At 37.5% G+C, this 22,181-nt stretch overlaps 1 long non-coding RNA gene across 3 annotated transcripts in view; it reads left to right on the forward strand.

Annotated features, from left to right (window-relative positions):
- Positions 1-22,181, forward strand: part of LOC149916824 (uncharacterized) — a 510,270-nt gene that overhangs the window by 355,843 nt on the left and 132,246 nt on the right. For all 3 annotated transcript variants that reach the window (XR_016469166.1, XR_016469165.1, XR_016469167.1), the window contains one exon: positions 18,284-18,369. This is a non-coding gene — a long non-coding RNA (uncharacterized LOC149916824). The remainder of the gene's footprint in view (positions 1-18,283; positions 18,370-22,181) is intronic.

Genomic DNA, 22,181 nt, shown 5'->3' on the forward strand with positions numbered 1-22,181 from the left:
TTTTTTTTTTTCCACTTCAATAAGTTTCTGTAGTGAGTAGTCGTGTTCTTTTAGTTATAACTTGAACAGTTTTCTCTGATCCCCAGTAGCACAAGATGGCATTTTTGCTAAAACATGGTATGTTTATGATTTGGTGTAGTAACTTGAAAAGACCTTCCTTGCTGAGATTTAAAATGTGTAAGGCACTTATTATACAACAACAGAAAAATAGCAACTGCATTTTTTATCTATCATCTGTGTGCAGGAAAGCGTTTTTTCATTCTATAGAAACATTTTCTATTGCTATTTTCAGCATATCCCTAATGACTTTTTGCTTAATTGATCTGTAATTATTGAGACAATGAGATTGGTGGAGATCTTCTTGTTACATTTGGTGTATGATGGCTTTGCCTCAACATAAATAACATGAAATTCAGTGCTTATTTTTGAGATTTTAGATGATTTGGGGGGTTTATTCTGTTAGATTTATGTGAAAAAACTATATGTTTTGAATTGGAATTATACAATGTTTGCTAGCTGTGCATTGTTTCTAGTTTTGGGGATTTTAAGTTAAAATTTGCTTGACCTTACTGAGGCAAGCATCGTAGTTCTATCATAGGTCCAAACGATAAAATGGAAAATGTAGTGGTAACGTGGCAGGAAAGATATTTATAGCATAATAAAATACAAAACTTTTTTTCTCTTTTAAGAGAAACTCACATTCTTTGCTAATATTTAATCAGTCATTCTGATACGATGATTTACTTGACACTACCTCTGAAACATTCCACTGAGGCTCCGATTCTTAAATTATTTGTCTTTGAACTCACCATGACCTATATTCAGTCTGCTGTGACTGATGAAAATTACTTCTTTACCTTTCACTACTGAAGACTGAACCACCAAAAAAAAGGAAATTTGCACTGACGCTCTTAATAGTTACATTAAGTTAGTCTTAAAGTATTATTATATAAGAATTTTTTCATCCTGTGTATGTAACATTGCTGTCTTGTGAAGAGCAGCAGTCACATAGATATACGTGACTTCTGAGTGTTTTTATTTTAGCATAGTCTCCTGTATGTATTTCAGCCATGGTAACAAGGAGAATAGAGATGCTGGAGTATGAAAAAATGGTCTCTGTCTAACAGTGGTCTCTGTGGGAAACTGTCAGGAACAATGAGAGCAAACCAAGTGTGTCATAACAGCAGCATGATAGACACAATCCAATTACTGTAATATTATGCAAGAGAAATTGAACTGCTAACACTAATTTGGATTCTTGAACTTTCTAGTCTGTTATTTCCCCTTTGTCATCTTGTTTTTTCCCTTTACCTAATGGACATTCTTTCTCTTACTCAGGAGGGCTTTTTTTCTTTCTCTACTTGCTTTTGCTGCCAACTGCTGCATCTCATAGATGGAAGAGAACAGGTGTGTGAAAAATAACTGATTTTGGCAAATATTCATTTTGATCATACATATATGTATAATTTTTAATTAATTACCATGTTCCTGGGATCTTAGATGGATATCTTCCACAGTTTAAAATAGTAGTAATATCAGAAACGAAAACACAATGCACATCCTAGGGCTGCTTTCCTCCAATGCTTTTTATCTCTGCGATCAGCAGTTTAGTGGTAGTGATGGCGGTAGTATCTGATGAGCTTTTTGGTAAGGGATTGCACTTACACAGAATGGGTGTAGGAAGTTGAAATAAGAAAGAGAAATCAGATTTTCCTACTTTTTCTATTTGTCTTCTTGCTATTTAGAATGTAAAACATCGCTGTTACAGACATACTCGTTCTTGAAACAGATGTCTTCTTTCCAAGTCTTGGCCCTGCAAAGCCTGTGCTTGTTTGCCTACAAGTCCACTCAGTTGGATTTAGTCGTGCAGTGTGGGAATGTGGAGTCCTGTGTCCTGTACTTACCCTGTAGCATCATGTTGTTCAGCAATGGCAGTTACTATGTCAAAGGGACTTTTCACAAATGCATCTGTTAAATGTTAGGGCAGGAGGAACAAGCGTCCAGCAGCCCAGGGAATTGATTCATGTCAGCAGCTGACGGGCGCCTATTGCAGCTGAGACCTTGCTCACTTGAAGGAGACTCTAAGTGTCTTCCATCTGAAAAGAAAGAAGTGGAGAACTTTTTTATGTTTCATTTTAGATGATCAAGAGACAGAAGAGGAATAACTGACAATTAGCCAATGTGTTAAAGATAATATTTATTGTGATAGAGTTCTCAATGGAATAACTGTTTGGTGGGTCTGTACCTGCGGGAGTGAAGAGTTAGGCAGCTTCCTGGAAAATGAATGCACCACCTGCTTAACTTTGAGAAAGCCCATGGTACAGGCTGCTCCTCTAGTTTATCCTCCTTTATTTTACTTTAAATCACTTGACTGTTGGCAACTGTGTTTTGGCACTGAGCTGCATTCAACTGTAAAATGCTGTAGCCTAAATTGTTTATTATCCTTTAAGTCTGTCCTCTTTTGTGTGTGTGTGTGTGTGTGTATGTTTGTGTTTGCTGACCCTTCTGCTTAGAGAAATGATTTCCTGAGTCACTTTTAAAATAACAATGTGTGTATCCTTGTGTCTCTCAACTGTAAAGCAAAAAGAGTACAAATGTTAATGTCCAAGAACCTCTCTTTGTTGTCTTGTCATGTCTTATCTTCTGGTTGGCATTGCAGCCGAAAGTCAAAAACCCTTAGCATATACAAGATCTTGAAATTTCATGTGTATTAAAATTGTCACATCACTAATGCTTACCTACCAGTAGAATTAATTTCATGAACTTTTTAGATGTAAAAGCATTCTGTGTGTCTCCTTTTCTATATATACACAGTATGAAGATTTAAAGGTACCCACTGTGGCCTGCAGGCCTGGAAATCCAGCATTTCAACATGAACTTCTGGGTCTGCTGCTCTAGAGTGATTTGTCTTAGAAATGTAGAAAGATTTCACTGCGTTAAAAATTAGATGCTCAACAAGCTCTACCTTTGTCGTGAAATCTTAAACTCACTTTATTATATTTTCTCCATTGCTGCGTTTAATTAAAGTTGTCGTCTTTGTGTGTTTGGCTCCCAGAGGGGGAATTATAACTAGACAAACTATTACTGACAACATTGTCAGAAGAGAGATGTGGAGATGTTATGTTCATGATAATAATAGAGAAGGGATTCCCATACTTCTAATGTGTATGCCATTCCCATTCAGACTGTGGGGCCTGTAGCTCAATCCTGCTTTGGGTAAAGAAAAAGACAAGTTAATTTTGTCTGATGTCTTACAAGCACCAAGCTTTTTCTAGATCAGATGTACACAAAGCGCAGGTTCTTTCTTAGGACCGATACTGTGTGCCAGGCAGGTACATCTGCAGCTGCTTCTGGTAACTGCTTGATATCAGAAGCAATATACATTTTTTTCCATAAGAGAAGAGAGCAAGATGTGTTCATTGATAAAAGCCTTTCTGAGTAAAGGAAAATAAAATTTTGCTACATTAATCCTTGGTTATGTCTCAAGCCCAATTTTTATAAATCTAAACTTTGGCGGAGTTCTACTTGTCTACTGGAGGTAGTGATGCTTTGAGGAGTATTTGGGAACTGGATAATCACTGATTAAGATGCTTGCAGAAAACATTTTTAGTGTAATGAGCTGTTGAGGAAGCAGCAATCTCCAGATGGAATCTGGACATGTAAGATGTGATTTCAAATGAAAATTGAATATAAGCCAATGTATATTTTCAGTACAAGACCTGATAAGCTATTAAATGACAAATTTGTATATTATCCACATGTAATTCAGTTAGTGTAGCAAAAGAAATATAATATGAGTTTAGATGGCTCTTTTTTTTTTTTTCTATTACATCTCCAATTGTGTTTTTTCTTTTTTTTAGCATCTGGTGGGTATTATTATTTTCAGTAACATGGAAATTGTAAATCCCAGCAAAGTTGAGGATAGTTCTGTAACCATGGTTAGAAACTGATTTCAAAAGAATGATTAGTTGAGGTGACTGAAATTTCAGAGTGTATCGTGGTTAGATGTCCTAATGTTTTTAGCCAGCATGTATTTATGCGAGTAGCTGAATGAATGAATATTACTTGTTTATCGTGTTCTTCTCTTAAGACATATTGCTGAAAGATGTTCACTAGCAGGTTATTTTTTCCAAGTGGACTTATGTGAAGTTACCTTAAGTAATGCTTTTTCTGTGTGAAAATAAGATTACCTTAATCAAGAGTTGTCATGTGTAAGGAAAAATAATACACAGATTGGAGCTAACATACTGGGTTTTCAAATCATTCCTTCTTAATCTGAATGAAATGTCTAAATAAATGCATTAATACTGACTTAGAAGCCATTTTTTGAGCTACATTTCATCACTTTATATGCAACTGTATAATAAGCATAGTTTATGGAAAGTGTGATTTTGTAGAGCATAGTTCATAGTTCCTCATAGAATCATTGAATTGCAAGGTTGGAAACAACCTGCAAGATCATCTAATCCAATAGTCCTCCCATTACCATTGCTACCACAAGCCTCTAAACCATATCTAATAGCTCCTCATCCAGATGCCTCTTGAACACTGCCAGGGACGGCGACTCCACCACCTCCCTGGGCAGGCCATTCCAGTGCCTGACCAATCCCTATGAGAAAAAGTTCTTCCTAATGTCTAATCTAAAACCCCCTCTGGTACAACTTGCTGCCATTTCCTTGGGTCCTGCTTGTTGCCTGAGAGAAGAGGCCATACCCCTCCTCATCACAGCCTCCCTTCAGGAAGCTGTAGAGTGCAATGAAGTCTCCCCTGAGCCTTCTCTTCTCCAGACTAAACAATCCCAGCTCCCTCAGCCACTCCTCATAAGACTTCTGCTCCAGACCCCTCCGCTGTTTCGTTGCCCTTGTCTGGACACATTCTGGGGCCTCACTGTCTTTTTTTTTTGCAGTGAGAGGCCCAAAGTTGAACACAGTAATAGAGGTGTGGCCTCACCAGTGTTGAGTACAGGGGGATGGTTACCTCCCAGCTCTTGCTGGTCACACTATTTCTAATGCAGGCCAGGATACCATTGGCCCTCTTGGCCACCTGGGCACACTGTTGGCTCACATTCAGCTGAGCATCAACCGACACCCCCAGGTCCCTTTCTTCTTCACAGTCATCCAGCCACTTAGCCCCAAACTTGTAGCGCTGCACGGGGTTATTGTGGCTAAAGTGCAGGACCCGGCACTTGGCCTTGTTGAACCTCATCCCATTCACCTCAGCCTAGTGATCCAGCTTATCTAGATCTCTCTGAAGGGCCTCCCTACCCTCAGGCAGATCAACACCACCTCCCAAGTTGGTGTCATCTGCAAACTTACTGAGAGTACACTCAATCTCTTCGTCTAGGTCATCAATAAAGATATTAAACAAGATGGGCCCTAGTACCGACTTCTGGGGGACACTACTTCTGACAGGTCACAGCTGGACTTTGTTCCATTAACCACTACCCATTGGGCATGGCCCTCTAGCCAGTTCCTTCCCCAAGAAGAGTATACCTGTCCAGGCCACAGGCAGCCAGCTTCCCCAGAAGAATACTGTGAGAGACTGTGTTAAAGACTTTGCTGAGGTCTAGGTAGACTACATCAAGAGCCTTTTTCTTGTCTACCAGGCTGGTCACCCAGTCATTGAAGGAGATGAGTTTGATCAAGCACAGTCTGCCTTTCAGGAACCTGTGCTGGCTGGGCCTGATCCCCTGGATGCCATGCACATACCACTTGATCTCACCCAAGATGATTTGCTTCATAATTTTTCCTGGTACCGAGGTCGGGCTGACAGGCCTGTAGTTACCTGGATCCTCCTTATGGCCCTTCCTGTAGATGGGAGTCACATCAGAAAGCCTCCAATCCTCTGGGACCTCACCAGATAACCAGAAGCACTGGTAGATGGCTGAGAGCGGCTTGGCAAAGCCGCTCAATTTCAGTTTTCTTTAATTCAGTGTTTTAAATCATTCTTCTCTTCCGTAGCTTAAGTAACAAACTTAAATTAATACTAGAGGCTTTTAAAATATATCTGCATCAATAGTTGTATTTTAGCAATATTATAATTTGCTTTTAATAATTGTGTTTAGGGATGCATTTGCCTGGACAAAATAGATCCCTGTAATATCCACAGTAAGTTGTTTAATACTTGAACTGATGGTTGAATCACTGATGAGGGGCATAACATGTTCTCTAAGGTAATTGGCTGATGAATCTGCAGTCTAAATTTATACAATTTGATTAGTTCCACTGGCAGATAATTGGTAATTAGATGGTACACAAAATGTCATTTTCTTCTATGCTTCATCTTTCAATCTTATTTTCTAAATACCATTTGTTGGAATATGAAATAACAGGCTAACATGAAAACAGCTTTATATATCCTAGATAATGCCATGGAATAGAGAATTTGGATTGATTGATACAATTTTTTATACTGATGGTAACAATTAATTTATTCCTTTTAAAGAAAATGTGATTTAGGTTTATTTTTCACCATAACATTTTAAAGACAAATAATCTAAATTGCAAACCTTTTATCTTGCAAGAATAAAGCATGCAGTCATAATGCCTGTGTTGTTTGTCATGTCCAATTTTTTTTATTTAGTAAGAGCTGTTCTCTTGTAAAGGTTTATGCAATTGATTATCTTGACACATAAGATCTTAGTAAAAGTTTGAGATATCCATTACTGATTATTTAAAGGACAAATGACTGTAAAATTTGCTTATTAGCACAGCAGAGCAGTGGTGCTTGTCGCATTATTTCTACAGGTTAAGGCAGCAGTTTCATTAATTTGGAGACTAACAGTAGCTAAGCAATCCAGGAGTTCTCTTTATGCTGTTTAACAGCTTCATTTCTTACTGAATGCTATCTAAGTTATGTTATTCATTCAAGGATGAAAAACAAGGCAGGAAAACGTTGCTTACATTAAGGGAGTGTGCAAAACCCTAGACTGTGAACCTGGCTTCAGGAGGGTGTTAGTGAGAAATTCCTTCATGGGAAAATAAATATAAATTACAAAATAAAAAGGGAATTATGTAATAAGGAAAAGAGTAGAGAGAATAAATATATAGAATGTTATGTTATTTGGACTCTGCCCAAATTTGACAAGTAACAAGTAAATAAAAAGAAAAAGAAAAAGAAAAAAAAAGTTTGAATTCCCTAGTGCTCTTGGATGATATTTACTTGACTGAGTTTATTTAAACTCTCTGCCTCCACTTCACTCATAATTAAATAGCAGCAAAAGGAAACAAAGTGTCTGAATCTGCAACTTCTTGCACTACACGCATTCACCTGCTTGCTAACCCTTCATAAATCATTACCCCATGAGGATGGCAGTGTTCTGAACCCATTTGGAGCAGACATAAGCTACTTTGCAAAGCTAGTCATTGGAGAAAAAGGCTATGTTAAACGTAGATAATTCTTCTAGCTTAATTAATGTTTCTAAGTTGCAAATACTAAGAGCCGAGGAAAAGATCCAGTGAGGATCCATGCTTCTTTATATTGATTGTGTTTCAACTCCTTTATGATGCATTGGTACTGACATGAAGATCACAATCCCTATTCTGCTGTGGCTTCTGCAGGGCCAGATCAGATCCAACTCGTGGTAACTCCAACTAATCCTACATAGAGGAAATGGCAAGCTGGGTAAAGTGACAAACAAATCTACAGCCTAGTCATGAATGAGTGCAAAAATAAACCAAAGGCAGATGTTGTTGACTCTGAAATGAATATGTAAACCTTTAGCATTTAGGTTTATGTAAACCTTTGTAGTATAATGCATAACCTTGATGGATTCTAAGTAGCACTACTCCCTATTAGGCACTTAGCTAGCCAGAAGCTTCCAACCTCAGGATATATTGCCACCTCCTCCTCCTCCTCTGTACATCCTCTTTTGCATCATTTCTGGCACACAGCAGACCTCTTGTTGAGTCTCTTTAGTTCACTGTTCTGACAAGTGATTCTCTGTGTGCTTACTGACAGAAAGAGAGGTTTGAATGAGTAACAGCACAGGGAAAGGAGCAGGAATATGCAGCCAGGAGCAGGGACTAGAATAAAGGACAATGAGACAGCCATTCTAATTGACAGGATTATGTCCAGCACAGTTCTGGTGTCATTGATTTGGGCAGCCTGAGGTGAAGGCATTACTACAGAGCATCTCATGCTGCCATGTAGCCCAAAGCAAAGCTGTTTCACACAGAATGAAGGAGAGAGACCCCTACGGGGAATCATTTTGCTTCTCTAGGGGAGGGAAAAGGAGAGAAGAAGTAAACTCTTTTGAGACTTTTGTTTGTTTGAGAGGAGAAACGCAGAAAGACCTTGACTTGCTGCTTGGTGTCTGATTAATAGTAGAAATTGACTCCATTGTATTGTTGTATACTCTCCTCTGTGTATGAAGGACTTGCTGTGTTACAGCCTTTAGCACAACCAGGAACAACTGCTATGTGGTTTCCTGCTTTATACCGTCTCCAGCCTGTTAGGGGAGTTATAGTGCTTTAGTGTCAGGAAACAGGAACATACAGATGTGCAGATGTGACTGTGTTGTCTTTCTGTAGAAGGATACAAAGGTTAGTCGATATTAGGTTTGAATGGTTCGATACAAGAACAGGCTGCATAGAGAAGCTGTGGTTGCCCCCCTTCCTGGAGGTGCTCAGGGCCAGATGGTGTGGTGCCATGGGAAGCCTGATCTAGTGGGAGGTGTCTCCGCATATAATTAGGGGGATGGAGCTAAATTATCTTTCTACCCCAGCCTTTCTATTGTCTTATGAACACTCTACAAATCGTCAGAAAATAGTTGTGTTTTGTGAAATTCTAATAAAAACAGCATTAGTTCTGATTGTCGTGTTCACCAGCTGCGTGAAGTCTGGCAGCGTTCTAAGCTTTCTCAGTTTATCTTGCACGAGCTCAGGGCTGAAGTGAGCAGTGTCTAAGTGCCAGCTATGTACCTGCACAACAACTTTGCTAAAGTTTCAGTATGTTTCAGTTTGGCTTTTCTTTTCAAGTAGTTTCTTGCATGTTTCTTAAATTAGTTTGTGAGTAGGATTACAGTGTGTTCATGGTCAATACCTACTTTTATAAGATGCTCAGCAATACAAATTTGAAATATGTATTGTATTTGAAATATGAACCAGGCCTTAAACTGCTTTTGACTTGCTAAAATCAACAAAAGTAATTGATACAGGGTATTTTACTTTGTTAGATTTTCATGGAAATGATGAGTACTGCTTGATTCTAATGTCATTTGTTAAACAGTCTAAAAAAAAAAAACAAAAAAAAACCCAAAAAAACAAAGGATTAAATAAGTTTTTCAAATAGAAAACTCTAATAGTTTTCTTGGTTAAAGTCAGTATGCTGTTCTGTACAGTATGGAGCACATAGTATTAAAACATAGAGGCAAAGTGCCTGATGTTATCATCGTGTGTGTAAAGTCATAGGGCCAGGGCTAAATCCTTCCCCAGGAGAGGAGCGGCTCCTGGAGGCCACAGGCTCTCTCTCCCAACAATTTTCTGGCACTGCCAGGAGCCACTTCTACTTCAGAGCTCACGGTATCCAACAGTTGAACAAATTAACCTTGATCCTCAGCTGCAAAAAACAAGTGTATGATGTATTAAAAGAGCCACTGAACAAAGCAACATAGGAGATGCTGTGTAATGCTTCTTCAGACACTGTCAAGGAACTGTGATGAGCTTCTGTACCTGTGTGGAAGGTTCTTGTGGTGAGAGGGGTCTGTAGCAAAGCAGTAGCACACTTCTGATTTGTGAGAATCAGCCCAGCTTCCTTTGTCATAAGCTCTTCTCTTGAGTACTCAGTCCCTTTAAAAATCTAGCCATCACTGTACTTGGCTTCATTCAGTACTCCAAATTAAGCATTTGTTTTTGTTTCAAGCTTAAGATGAAGGTACAGCTGAATGGTATGAGTGCTTGTCCGTGAACTCAAATATGCTGGCTGTGGAGTTGAAGATGGCCTAATTTTGTAAGATGGAATTTTCACTTGAAGGAAAACCATAGGGTTTGATATGTTGTTTGAGGAAATAACTGCTTTCATATAGCTCAAGTGTGTTATAAATCTTTTTTTGTATGCGTCAGTACCTTCACTGCAGTACATTCAATCTTCCGATAGTCATTCTCTTGCTTTGGGGAATTAAGATTTAAATATTTTGCTATGGCATTTGTATGTTTTCAGAAGTTTGTATTAATTTATAGGCGCACAATTTTCTGCTAATGGTCTGTTAAAAGTAGTTTTATGTATTAAGCTGTTTAAAGGGTACTGATTCAAATTGTTTGATCCAATCATTGTTTGCAAAGGTAATGTGATATTCATTTGATTTTTAATAATGCATTTGACTTTTGCCTTTAACCATTACTTTTCCATAGAAATTTCGGATTCTAATTGTGTCAAGCCTCCCAAACATAAATTTACAATTGATTGTTTGTTTAAACCCCACAGCTGTTTTGTTTTTCTTTTCCTGCTTTTGAGACTGTACTTCTTTGGTTTTCATTCCCATAAGCAATTCCGCCTTTATATATGTGTTTTAATTTCCTGCAGTTCTGCTCTTTGTTGTTGGTGAAAGTCTTCTTCAATTACCTTTTTATTGGTATTTGAATGGAAATTAAGATGGACCTAAGGAATTATTCTGTGTTTTTTTATTAGTTGCAAAAGTTTTGATGTACACATAGAATTAAATATAATAAAACTCAACAATTTTCTGCCAAGACTGATTTTCTATGCAGGAGTTTTATTACACAGTTAAAATGTTGAATTGCTTGTGTTAGAACAACAGAACTAGCAGATCTCATCCTTTCTTTTGTAATTGAATAATTAGAAATGAGGAAAATAAGCCTATTGTGTTTGTTTTTTGATGTTTTTCGCTTTTCCCCCCTTTGGATAAACTAGTAATTGAATGAGCTGAACCCTCTGTACCTTCCAAAGAGACAGTGTTTTTAATCAAATCTTTCAAGTTTGAACTTGTGAGTTTCCTGTTCTCACCAATGTTGCTGAATGTGAGTGTTTTTGAGTGCTAGAAAACAACTGTGAATGTACACCAGGTTTCTGGTGTTATTAATATATTTATGTATAAATATATTATATAGAATTATGAGAGTTGTATGTATGCTCAGAAACCAAAAGTTTCTCTATATGCTTACACAGAAACCTAGATAATCCCTGCTTTGTGCTGTTGTTTGCTTTTTGTTGCTTTGTTAGGATTTTCCCCACTTGAGCAGAGCTGTACTGTAACAGAATCTTGGAAAGACGCAATCAGAATTTGCTCAGGACAACAAACTAATGTATCTGTATTGATCCAAGTGAAAGAAAGATGGGGTTGATCTTTTAACACAATTTTAGTCCATGTTTTCTGACTATGCTGATTCGACTCGGTCATTATCTTAGACTTAAAAGTTTCATATAGCTTACTATGAAATATTCATTTTGCATACTGTTTGTCATAATTTAAAGATCTGATTGTGCCTGTTCAAAACTCTAGGAAGAACTTCATTTTTACCGAGTTTAATATTCAGCTTGTTAGTATTTCATTTGCAATCTTTAGAGCCACTTATGAGTGTAAAGTTGTCAGTCTTAGTGATTCACTGATTATTTTTAGATCTGAACCACAAAAAATAGATGTACAGTTAATATCTCTAGAATGTCAGTTGTCAGTTTTAATTTATTATGGATACATCAGAAAATATTGTATGTGCTTGGGCAAGTCTTTTGTGATAGATAATACAGGCAATAACTACTATGAATAGCTTACTGAAAGTGCTGAAAGGAAACATTTCCATATGGTAGCCTGCAGCTGGAATGAGAAGACCATGAAATAATGCAAATATCATGTCTAGAGATAAGAACATTTGTCTCTGAGATAGTATAATCAGTGCATAATTGCTCATGTCTGGAACTATATGAAACAGTACATTGAATCAATATCAAGAAAGTAAATAGAATGTACCTATATAAGTTGTCTAGATATTTATGATGATTAAATCATCATTAATATCTGTGACAAAATCTTTTTCCTCTTATTAAGAAAAACAATATTTTGAGAGAACTTATATTTCTGTGATTCTCATTTTCACCTGCACATCTCATGATAAGGGGCACTTGTGTTCAGTAAGCAAATCCTGGCTATTCAGTGGTATGTCTGTAGTTTCTAGAATTGAACTAGGATCATTGAAAGACCTAACAAGGTTTGAATTTGAGAATGTCACAAAATATCCTTATGGTGGCTTGACCTCCTTCCAAATGACCTATGGTCACTGAAGAGATGTTTATTACCTCTGTAGCACAATCTGAGTAAAATAAATGGGCCACCTGAAACACCTATTAACAGAGCATCTTGAAATGCATTTCAAAGCATTGGATGTGCCAGAGATTTTCCTCTGAGAATACCTGCAGGATTGATCCCAGGGCTGGAGGATTTTCTTTCAATGTGGAACTGGCTGCTCTAGTGCAAGTGCATCAAGAGTGTTCACAGCAACATTAGAGGAGCAGTTTTTCCTAGACTATAGGCCACAGTTCTGATCTCTATTTGAGATTTAAGTATTCACGTTTCTGGGCTGGAGAGTTTTATGCATAAATACAAGGGCTGCCCAGAAATTAATGCCTCCTATTCTATTATGTTGGCCTACAATGTTGGAGGTGGATGTTGGTGGTATGGCAGTAGAAGTTGAATTGTATCAACAATATTGTGGTACATGTTGTTGCTGTGCAACAGATGGCAGCAGAAGGGCAGTGTGACAGAATGGCATCTGCCATGGAAGTGTTTTTGAAGCAAAGGTGTGTCACTGAATTCCACCACAGAAACAGTGACAGCCACTGGCATTCATCAATGCCTGCTGAATGTTTCTGGAGACCAAACAGTGGATGTGAACGCAGTGAGGTGGTGGTGGTGCGTTTCAGCAGTGGTGACAGCAACAGTGGGTCACCTTCTCTGGTGCAGATAGTTACAAGCCAACATGCAGGCTCTTGTTCATTGCTGGTGGAAATGCACAACTAATAGTGGTGACTATGCTGAAAAATAACATTTGGTCACTGAGAATTCGCTTTATCAAACAGTGTTATTGTACTCTTTTCATCCACTATAGCTTCTGTGGAAATAAATAGGACACATTACTTTCAGAGCAATTTAATATACGCAGTGAAAGAGGATTTCATAGCATTTAAAAGATGTCTGTATATTTTTAGTCACTGGCAATTTTCACATCTTTGGGCTTCACGAGCTACTTTTCTTTAAGCTGTAGTAGAGAATAAATAAGCCAATGTTTGTTGAAAAGCCAATAACTCAGATTTCCTGTGTTGTAGATTGGAATCATGATAATGTGTTTGTATACATATTTATCCAGTTCTTTTATCACCAAGCAATTTTCAAAGGCACAGCCCAGCCTGTGAAAAGTAATTTTGTAAATAGCTGCACTACTTGTCTCAGTCACTGCAATTAGCATTTCTTATACCCATGATTGCACAGGGCAAATAAATAATCCTGGCAAGACTTATATAACTTAGAAGTTTTAGTATCCAGATAAACAAACATCTCTCTATTTTAAGAACAGCTTACAAAAGCTTATGAAATGGCTTAGATGATATAGCGTCTGCAAGAACTGGGACAGAAGTGACTCAGGAGATTTCACTTTGATGTTAAAAACTATATCAGATTTTAATTTTTTAGGATAGGAATTTTTCTCTCTGATACAATGCATGCCTTATTGCCTTTTGGTTCTCTTAGCCATCCACCTGGATTCTTTCATTCCTCATGCCTTTGCAGGAGGTGCATTGTTTGTTGTTTCTCTACTCCTGGATTAACCCAAGCCTGTAAAGTAGCCAGACTCCTATGTTTATGGTACTCAGTTTTCAAAGGCATATGAAAGTACTTTCTCAGAAAATAAGAAATATGAAGCAGTCAAAGATTTGTATTGTTCTCATTGGATTCATGGGTTTGAATATTTACTTGGCAAGAGAATGAGTCAACAGTCCTATATTGAAAATTTCATCCAATCTCTTTTCTACTTCAGCTGATTTCTGAAGCTTAGGAACATCTTTCCTGCTCAATTCCTGTAAGAACATAACTGCTCTGTCCTTTTTGCCAGTTGTCTTTATTGACAAACTCTTCTCCAGTGATCATCATAGTAGTCCTCCTTATCTTTGTAAACACGTTTCTTTCCAGGCTAAGAGATTTTCTTATAATCTATATAAACGTTATCGTCCCCCTCCCCCTCCCCCCCACGCCCCCATACAATTTTTATTACCTAATAAACATATTACTGAATCTCTTGACTTAACTCACTACAGTGTACTTTTATCTACTCTTCCCAGGGTAAAATGCCAAATGAAACCACACATTGTTAATGCACTGCACAAATAAGCCATGTTTTGAAAAGCAACCTTTTCTAAGTTGATTTATCTTAAAATGAGCAGAGGAGAAGCAGACGTCTGTGACTTTTGCTCTTCTTCTCAGAGACAACTCTATTTTTCATTCAGTTAGAGGTATCCTTTCAGCACAGAATTGGTGTCAAACACAGTCTAATGTTCCACATGATAAAGTGTAACACAGACCTCATGGAACAAATGAAAAAATGCAAATTATGCTTTCTTGTGTTTTAGAGGGATGGAGAGAAGTAAATGGTGGGAGGGCAGAAGGAGGCTGTGTATAATTCTAGTTTGGCATCTCAAATCCAGACCAATTTCTCAACTCTGTTTGCACTCCATGACTTACGATGTGAATCATGGCTGGCTTGATTTAATTTCCCCTCAGAGCCACATGGAAACTTTGTTCCAGCTTGTCCTAAACTCTGGTGGTGTTCTGTGAAGAGGAGGATGAAGAAGGGAGAAAATTGTTTTGACTGGTCAGCAAATTCTATCCCAGAGAAAGTTATGTTTAAAAATAAAAAAAAGTTTGAAATCTGAAATATAGACTAAATACAAGAGCCAGTAAGTCATTATAGAGTTATATGTTAACAAATTAACATCCTGACTTAGAGCCATAGTAAGGAAACTATTAGCTAGAATACTGAAGAAAAATGTCTATGAAAAGATTTTTTTGACATGCCATTACTGTACTTTCATAATATGTAATTAGAAATTATTTCACTTAAAGTTTTTTATTTTGCTGCTTATCCCTTTGATTATTTATTAAGGCATAAGGCATATTTATTAAGTTTGTGTCCTTAAGCCAAATGTGTAATAAGTTTTGGTAGAGCTGAATCCTGGATTCTTCAGATTTCAGGAAAGTTGGTAATTTTAAATTATTTTTGCTTAGCTTGGCCTGTCAGAAGTCATATCAAAGGCACGTGATTGCTGTTTCGCTACACACTTCATATCCAAAGTGTCTGCTACTCTAATTGCAGTGGCACATGATTCCATACTCACTACTGTGGGATCCGCTATTGCAGCTGCAGCTGGCAAGCACATCTGTGGTATATGGGACTAGCTGGAGAATCTGGTTATAAGTCTTATAATGGGATAGTGCACAGTGGTACATCATATGGTTTGCAGTCACCCTTACTGTTCTCTTTCATTGCCTTAAGCATTTAAAAGCAGTCAAATTTGTGTGAGAGCACAGATGTTACTCACTAACAGTGTCACAGTGCCTGTATAATTAGGGTTTTTATATATTCTTTTAGAATGCATAATATGCAATGGCATGTGATACAGATATCCTCTAGTTTAGATATCCTGGTGAGTGCTTTGCTATTTCAGGTAAGTAAGTAATTTTCTTCTTTAATCAGTTGTAAAGTCAAGAAAAGATGTGGTATAATTTGCATTTAAAGGGTTACTTTAAGCAAATGAGTGCAACTCTTGTGGCATCAACTGCATTTCATCATAATAAACAAGTGCTGCCCGGCAAGTATTTTATTATGTTGGCCCACGACATCAGAGGCAGGTAGTGGTATGACAGTAGAGGTTGAACCCTCCCACCAATATTCCGTTACATGTTGTTGCTGTGTGACAGATGAGAGCAGAGGGGCAGTCTGACAAAATGGCATCTGACATGGAAGTGCGTAGGAAACAAGAGTGTGCCACTGAGTTCTTCCATGCAGAAAAAATAGCACCCACTGACATTCATTAATGCCTGCTGAACGTTTCTGGAGACCAAAAACTGACAGTGGGTCACCTCCGCTGGTGCAGGTTGTTACAAGTTCAACGTGCAGACTGTTGTTCATCACTGCTGAAAATGCATAGCTGATGGTAGTAACTATACTGGAAATTAGTGTTTGGTCTCCTAGAATTTACTCTCTAAAATAGTGTTATTTTTCTCTTTGTATCCATTGTAGCTTCCATGGAAATAAATAGGAGGCATTACTTTTGGAGCAAATTTATTTCATAATTTAGACTATCAAACCTGTAATTTAAGTCATTATGGACATCAGATCTTTGTGGAGCATGGAGTATGATAGCATTCTAGGCCAGGATGGAGCTGCACTTGCTGTAAATGTTCTCGAGGCTCTTTGGGTCAATTCACTGTATTACACACGCAGGGGATTTTTTTTTATTATTATTTTATTTTCTGAAATATTTCTGCATACAGGTAAAATTATTTATATGTATATATTTATATATGTTTAATGATTCCTTTTCTTTGAACTACTTTAAAATGTGAGATTTCCTAGTCTTTGTCGTGACTCAAAAGAGTTACTTTAAACAAACTGAGCAGAACCTAAGTACCTTCTCTTCATATTAAAATTAAATGTGGAGTTGCTTCTTGCAGTCCTCTCTTTCTTCCTCATTCATTGAGGTATCAGTGGGGCAGTGTCCTAGAAAAACAGCGTTTCTGTGTTTTTATCGAAATCAAAATGCAAAATGTATTCTGTGTCACTGAAATTGGAAAAAACATAAATATTCTGTTCTAAAAGTTCCAACCTCTATATTTCTTCAGCCAAATGAAATTAGCTCTCAGTAGGATTTTTTACCCAATAGTTTGAAAAATCTGATTTCAAAAAACCTCTTATCAACTTTGTCCTGATGTAGTGTAAAGCTTTTTAAATCATTTTAAAGTAACTGTAACGTGTAGTCGAGTTTTTATTTCCCTATGCTTTCTTTCAAGAATGAGGAATGTTGTTCTCAGATGTGGTCACAGCCTGAAGTCGTATGAAGATTGTAACATGGAAACACAGGCTATTGTTTGTCACAGGCATTTCCTAGTTTCCCCACGAGTTCTTTCTGTCTCTTTCCTCATCTTATCTTTTGTTTGATGAAAAAATTAAAAAAAGAAAGAAAACACTGGCAAACCACCAGTATGCAAATATGGTACTTGCATGCATGAGGAACTCTTGAACAGCAAGAGTGCTGTCTGGTTCTTTTGGAGGAGACCTGTCTGTGTGTTGTGTTCAGTGATCTGAACCTGGTTAGAGCCACAGAGGCATGAATTTGTAATAAGAAAAATGCAAGGCATGTATTTCAAAGTCTTTTGCTAGGAAGTGGACCCCAGATGAGGCTCACCTTATACTCTTGCTACAATGAGTTTATCCTTTCTTTCTTTTATGAAAGTGTAATTTGTGTATCCTCTTTAAAAATAAATAAATAAATAAAAATTTCATTGTGAAAGAAGGCATTTTGCTAGATCTAAAGAGCAAGATGTTCAGCTGAGAAATACTTTTTTTAATCTGCGTAGAGGCGTGAGCTGATGCAGGACAAGTACCTTTTATGTAGAGGTGTTAAAGAACAGCCTCCCTGTGGAAAGAGTATTGTAGGCAGTAGCTTTAAAATTAAAGCAATGAATGTTGCCTGCGTTTGTTATATTAGCAAGACAGTCTGCAAAAAACGCGACAAAGAAGCAGCAGCTGTTTGAGTCATTCTGCTGCTTCAGCAGTTCAGGCTGCTGGGATAGATTTTCTAGGACAGTTTTCAGAGGGACACCCCAGGACATTGTCTCTGTAACAGCTCATTAATTTAGTTCTTTAGAAGTGAGGAAACTATACAATTTCTTCCCTCATTCCAGAGTAAACCTCATGTAAATAAGCAAGCTCACAAGCAAGTATTCCTTCTCAGGGATGTCTTTGGTACAGCAGTGTTCCTTGCATCTATTATGGTGACTGTTGCCCTTACACAGACTGCTGGTAGATCTGTGGCATAGTGGGCTGGGGGGACCATCTGTGCAGAAATGTGAAACTGGTGTTCTCAAAACCAAGAGAAAACTTCTGAGAAGATTCTGTTAAATAGATGTTTTCCTGTCATTGATGAAGTTTCAGTTGAGAACATCAGGAGAACGTGGAAATTGGCAAAGACCAGTCCCATGGAGCAAGATAATAGAGCAGAATGCTCATTTTTCCATTGCTAATAGCAGTTTTATACAAAAGTGATGTGTTCTTTCTTACAGAGTAAACAATCAGATCTTGGTAGAGAAGATGACGCAGCTGGCCCATATATGCATACTCAAAAAAGGGCTTGGTCTAAGCAGTGAAGGTATGCCTGCTCTAAAACATGGATTCTGTCTTCTAACACTCTTTGAAACTTTGATCGCCAGATTTTTAAGGAAGTGTCTTTTCTTTTGCTAGATGGAAGTAGAGGAAAACTGAAGAAAGAAATATTATATGGGAACAAGTTTCATTTACTGTTTTTTTGTCTTTCCATCTTTCCATTCTTGTAACTGACACCTATTGGGCTCCAAAGGATATGGGAAATGGTTCAACTTGAGATAAAAGTGGAATGTCGAGCTGAATAAATACTTAAAGGAGAATGCTTTTTATCACTTTAGAGTGAAGTTATAGAAAGAGATGACTAGTCAAATTCATGGGGGGAAAAAGAATCCATTGAGGGTTATGGAAGCAAAACCTCTGCTTCAAGACCTCCCTGAGAACTGTATTGCTAAAAAATAAGAAAGTTTGAGCAAAATATCACTACATACTTTCCTGTTTGGATAATCTAGCTTTTGGCTACCGTCAGAGAAAGGATACAGGCTATATAGAGCTTTGTTCTGACCCAGCACAGTGGGTCTTACGTTATAATATTTAATTTCATTCCATATGCTGTCAGGAAGATTGTGGGCCTATTCAGAATATTATCTCTGAAGAGCTCCTCAAAGCAAGATTTTCATGTTTAAGAATTACTATCATATACAGATAGAATTCTGTCTTAATTTCCAAGTCTTCAAAATGTTGCTTATTAAGAATTTTAATCAGAGTAGCATGTTGATGACTTTTTAAAACTCTTGAATAATTTGTATCTATCTCAATAATGGATTCAACTGGTTAATTACATAGAGGAAGAATTAGATCATTCTGTATATAGGAGTTAGCTTTATAATTCCCTAATCTATTAGTATAGGTGGGATTTGGGATTAGCCCTGTGTCTAAGGCAGTTTATATGAGAGAAATTAGATGAAGAAATATGGTGCATAATAGAAGTTACTTATTTTGAGGTGGGTAAACTGAGTCTGAATTATATGTTACATAGCACACTGTGATGGCAGTTGCAAACACAGTAGTAACTGATTTGCCATATCTTCAGATTTCTTTTTGCATAGTAATTGTACTAATAAGAAAACAGCAAAACACATATAAATTTAGAGTTTAGGATAAACTTGTCTTATAATTTTTCTTATTGCTCTGAAAATAAGTTATTCTTACTGAATGTATGCAGTATCTTCTAATCTAAATTTGAACATAATTTTTCCTTTCAATTATATTCTGTCTGTGGGGGGAAAAAATATGTATAAAAATTAGCATTGCACAGGTATTTTAATTGCTCAATATTTTTATTTATGGCTTTGAAGACATGGAAAATTGCATACTGAATTTCTAGACAGTGTCAGGCTGGGAGGGTGTTCCAAGAACTTTGTAGGACAGAATTACAGTTCACAGCATGCTTGAAAAATTGAATAAAGGGTTTTATAAGAAAAGCTACAGATGATTAAGGACAATTCAAAGTATTACTCTTAAGGGAGAAAATTCATGTATAAGGGAGAATGACTTGTTAGATGGCCGTATTGTTATCAAAACTCTGGAGGTTTACAAATCCCCCTTTGTGAGTCATAAATAGAATGTGTATCAGTAATATTCTGCCATTGTGGAAACAGGTATCTTCATTCAGATATGAAAGAAGCAGTGTAATCAGAAATAGGAAGTAATCTTTCTGCTCTACTTTGCGTTAGTAAAACCTCTGTTGGAGTCCTTTTCCTTTTGGACATACACTTCAAGAAATGTAGGGACATGCATAGAATCAAGTGATACTCAGAAGGAAGAATCCAAAGTCCCAAAAATGTATGTTGTGAAAAAAATAAATTGAAGGTTATTGTTAGTGTTAAGAATAGAGAAGAGAGAACTTGAGATACTGTAGGTCTTTAAAGATTATAAGAAAACTATGAAGAAAAGGCAAATAACTTCTCTTCCATCCCAAGGACAGTGGTTCTTATATTCCAGAAAGTGAGATTTAGATAAAGCATAAATAAAAACTTCTCGAAAGTCTGGACAGTAGGAGATACTGTCTAGTATAAGTTGCATAGAATTCAGCAAAATTTCCATCAGTAGGGGCTTTTATGAGCAAGATGTTCAATCATCTTTCAAAAATGAGTAACATATTTGTAATCCTTCATTGTGGTAGATTCTGAGGGTAGAGGACTCCTTGAAGTCACTTCCAAGTAGATTTTCAGTTATTTTCTGCAAGTTTTAATCATACAATAACAAACTGCTTAAGACTAAACATTTTTAATCTCTCTGGAAATGTATGGGGTTCCTTTTCAAAAAACATTTAGGCTGTCTTCATAAACAAGAACAAGACAAAAACACAGGGATTGAACAATCAAATTTGATGTATAGTTTGCAAAAGTACAGGTTCCTTGATGAAGGATAATGTAGTTTAGGCTTCTGCCATATATGTACTTTGGTGGACTGTACTATGGATGAGGAACTGGGTACTAGATTGTACAGAGAGAGTAGCAGTTGATGAATCGATGTCCAAATGGAGATAAGTGACAAGTGGTGTCTCTAAAGAGTCTGTTCTGTATTTGGACCAATACTCTTTCATGTCTTAATGACATTGATAGTGGGATCAAGTGCATTCTCCATGAGCATGATAACGAGATTTGTGGTGCAGTCAACATGCCTGAGAGATGAGATGCCATCCAGAAAGACCTGAGGGGTGAGCTCAGGTGTTTCTTATGAGGTTCAACAAGGTCATGTGCAATGTCTTGCATCTGGGTCACAGCAGCCTCCACAATCAATACAAGCTGGGGGATAAAAGAATAGAGCACAGCCTTGCCAAAAAGGTCTTAAAGGTACTGGTGGATGGCAAGCTGGATGTGAGCCAGCGATGTGCCCTTGCAGCCCAGAAAGCCAATCATGTCCTGGGCTGCAGCAAAAGAAGCATTGCCAGCAGGGTGAGTGAGGTGATCCTGCCCCTCTGTTCTGCACTGGTGAGACCTCACCTGGAGTACTGTGTCCAGATGTTAAGTCCTCAGTATTGGAGAGACACGGACTTGTTAGAGCATGTCCTGAGGAGGGCCACAAAAATGATCCAAGGGATGGAACAGTTCTGCAAAGATAGACTGAGAGACCTGTGGCTGTTCAGCTGGGGAAGAGAAGGCTCTGGGGAGAACTGATAGAGGCTTTACAGTACTTAAAGGGCCTGTAAGAAAGAAGGGGACAGACTCTAACTGTGTCTGTTGTGATAAAACTAGGGGAAATGGTTTCAAACTAAAAGAGAGAAGATTCAGATAGAATAGAAGAAAAAAGTTTCTTACTATAAGGGAGTGAAGCACTGGAGTATGTTGCCCAGGTATGGGTAGTAGATCTCCTCTTCCTGGAGATACACTTTTGAGAATTCTCCCCTTAATATATTTAAAAAACTATGTAAAGAAAATGTTCTATCAGTATTCATAGAATCTTGTTTCACAGAGAAGGCTACTATTATGCGCTACAAGTGCCAACTATGAGTTGGGTGAAGAGCAATAAATATGTTGAAATGTTTTATAATGCAGAGTGGAAGAAGTACATTAGCATTTCAACTGATTTAAACACTCTTGAAAGCAGCAACGTTGGTGCTGAAAAAAATATACTCCTGTAAATCCACAGTTACTGTTAAGGGCAGCAAATTCTTGAGCAATCTGAGTTAGCAGTTGCTTCCTGTAAAAGGAATAGGAAGCCACAACACTGCCCATGAGCTGAAATTCAGCACAAGTGTAGACCTAGTCAGTATTACAATACATGCTTTACAATTATTAGAGATGGTGTTAAAATCACAATTGAAAGTGTTAACATTCTTGTCACAGAATGAGTGTG

This window comes from Phasianus colchicus, chromosome 9 (genome assembly GCF_987193195.1).
Source record: "Phasianus colchicus chromosome 9, bPhaCol1.hap1.1, whole genome shotgun sequence".
In the NCBI taxonomy this organism is placed as follows: Eukaryota; Metazoa; Chordata; class Aves; order Galliformes; family Phasianidae; genus Phasianus; species Phasianus colchicus.